We start from the raw sequence: 3,422 nt of genomic DNA, 5'->3' as shown, positions 1-3,422 counted from the left end.
AGCGCAGGGCAATGTTGGCTTTGGAGAGAAGTCAAGCAAAGCACATTAGCACATTAGCAGCCAGTCACCCTAGAGAATTGGGCCGCCACTAAAAAAGCATCAGGAGAGGGCGGGGCTACAGAGAAGACTACTCTTGAGGAATTCAAGACATTCAGACGATTCCCTGCATTGATCTATCGATCGCAGTCCCAGAATGCTCACTCAATACAAAACCTTCCAATAGGCCAATAGCCTCTTGACCCACAGTGGAGCACTCAACCCTTCTCTACCTCCAAAAACTCACGCCATTGCTTTTCATGAACGACGTAACGGGCCGTGGGGAAGACCTGCACATCAATGATGCAGGGGGAGTGATGTCATTTATCTTGTGGAACACCAATCAATCACTTTGTAATAGCTAAATATTTCAGTAAATGCACAAGGGGTTGTAAAAAAGCAGATGGATGAAAATGTCTAATGCGTTAGCAGATCTGGGGATTTCATAGAAAGGCTGTAGATTTGACCCCAAATAGCTGTGAACCAGGGACTAGAAAATGCATGAAAGAAAAAAATGCACTTAATTTTTTCAGTTAAATCAACTTGGATTTACAAGTTATTTCAACTATATTGACTAGTGATGAGTTACTGTAATAAAGTTGACATAACTAAAGCAAATTCAGCTTGATTTAATAAGTTATAGCAACTTACAGTTGGAATGACTTGTAAATCCTAGTTTATTAAACTTAAAAATGTAAGTGCAAAAATATATTTACAGTGTGATCTTGCTATGTCAGCGATGGGAATGTGAGTATATCACTATATGGCTTTAGTTCGCAAACTGAAAAAAAAACTTTGCGGCCTTAAATTTTTTTGGTAAATCAACTCAGATTTACAAGTCATGTCAGCAGAGATGATTTGTCACAACTTAAAAAATATAGTTGAGAAAAGTCAACTTAATTTTATAAGTTATAACAACTCACCTGTAGTTATAACAACTCATCTCTAGTCAAGATAAATAATAAGTTTAAATCCAAGTTGATTCAACAAAAAGTTTAAGGCAGCAAAGTATTTTTTACAGTGCAAGGTTTCCATAAATGTTTATTAACTCTTTCCCCGCTATTAACGAGTTAACATTTGCATGAAAAAACGTGTCCCTGATGCGGTTTTATGTTAATCTGTAATATTGCGTTTACACCAGCTGCGGTAGAGGCGGCAAGTGCGGGTGATTTACATGTTAAGACAATGCAAAAACGCGCGGCGCGAATGGCGCCGAAGGCGTAGAAGCGTTTTGCGCGAATAGAGCGTTGCCGCAGGAAGCGCGCGAGTTGAAAAATTTGAACTTCGGCGAATTTCCACGCCACGTTAACCAATCATGACCTTGCTGTAGTAGTAACGTGATTACAGGAAGCGAGCGGAGTCTCAGGAGAGTCGCAGAAGCCCCTCCCATGACGCGGATTTCCCCGTGAATGTCTCGAATGATTAGAATTTCACACGCGGCTTTCACGCGCGAATGAAGTGAGTAAACTCAAATGTTCAAGCGTCCAACTACGCGTGAATAGTGCGTTTTTGCCGCCTCGACCGCGGCTAGTGTAAATGAAGCATAATACAGCCACTAGATTACCCAATTTATTAAAAAACCTGAAGTAAAAACGTTATTTACTCATTTTAAACTCTATATATGTTTTGATAATCATGCTGAATCTGATCTCTAACAAAATTCCTTCACAAAAATGCAATTATTTTAAGAAAAATATACCCATATTTAAGAGTTTATAAGCAGAGAAAAAATATAGATAGGATAAAACTTTTTTCCTGTTTTGTTTGTTTGTTGTTTGTTTGAAAGCAGAGGGTCTGTTCTTTCATTTCATATATTTGTATGTTTATTTTTAGAAGAAAATTTCCTGGAAGGCATTATGTGAAACTTTTGTGAAAATCACGCGGGCAACTTAAAAAAAAAAGGCTAGCGGGGAATGTGTTAAGGTGCGTTGTGTAACTTATAGAATGATCTGTTGAAAAAATTGCAATATAATATACATAACTATTATCAGTGGTGTATGAAGACCTTACATAATGAATTGTATTGTTTTTATTACCTAAGAATGAGACGTTTTTATCTACATACACCGCCGTCACCTTACATGGAAGTCACCATCATGTTTCTACAGTAGCCCTGAACAGACAAACTGCTCTACAGAGAGCGTTTTCTTCCTACATTGTCTCAGACGACGACATGTTTGTCCTGTGGCGGCTACCATATGCATTTTTATTCGCAATCTCGCCATCTTTAAATGCGTGTTGATTTGATACATAATCAGAACAGCATTAAAACATAACCACGGGTCATAATTAGCTGCTTGCACAAATGGAAATGTTTATTTTTTGGAGCACATGTCTGAAGAAAAGAAAAAGCTATATGTCATAATTCATCAAACATTGGGTTCATTAAACAGTGCACAAAATGTGATGCTCACAAATAGGGTTTCACTGAAAAGAAAAGACCTTGATTCAGACTGACATTCATTAAATGCAAATTATTATTGCACTGCTAATGACTTCCAGACCACCATAGAGAGCTGCTACCGGGATCAATCAGTTACATAACACCAACAAATCTCAAATCAATCCTAATCAATAATCTCTAATAAGCACCAATAAATCATGGTAGTGAAGGCTTAATTCACTATCAATATCAGTCAATGGTCTTTAACGAATATCCATACACAACAGAAGAGTGTTGAATGAGGAAACAATGAGCAAATGCTGAGTAAGCACACTCTCAGAAAAAATTGTCAAAAAATGGTCCCAAGCTGTCACTGTGACCCTTTAGAAAGGTCCTAATATGTACTATTAGGTCAGTGCCTCTCAATTATTTTCTGTCATGCCCCCCCTAGGAAGAAGTAAACATTTCGCGCCCCCCAACTCTCCGCCGCGACTGTAAATAGTATAATTTGTCTATAAAATGACACATCTGCAAAGCATTGTATCCTTGTTAACATTAAAGAAAACACAAAAAAAGAAATATCAATCAACTTACAACAAAGAATAACTTTATTAACATTGTTTTTTAGTCTGTAACAGAAAAGACTTAAAATGCATCAATTTGCCTGAAATAAAAAAATCAATTCTTATTTACAGTATATTTTTGACCATTTAATACTGAAAAATTAAATGAAATATAATCAATAAATAATAATAAAAAACGCAAGCGGCTTATCAGCGTGTTTGGGGTGTAATGTCTTTAAGTGACGGTGCAAAAAAATCACTTCCTGAAAAAGTATTTTCCCCGGGGTCTCATGCGCCCCCCCTGGTGTCGCTTCGAGCCCCCCCTGGGGGTCCCGCCCCACTATTTGAGAAGCACTGTATTAGGTACAGATATGTATACATTTGGCACCAGTATGTACCTTTGAGGTATTTATATGCAGCCTTTAGGTGCAGGTGCACCT

Source organism: Misgurnus anguillicaudatus, chromosome 20 (genome assembly GCF_027580225.2).
Source record: "Misgurnus anguillicaudatus chromosome 20, ASM2758022v2, whole genome shotgun sequence".
Lineage (NCBI taxonomy): Eukaryota > Metazoa > Chordata > Actinopteri > Cypriniformes > Cobitidae > Misgurnus > Misgurnus anguillicaudatus.
The sequence above is the reverse complement of the archived record's forward strand: the minus strand, read 5'-3'. Positions refer to the sequence as shown.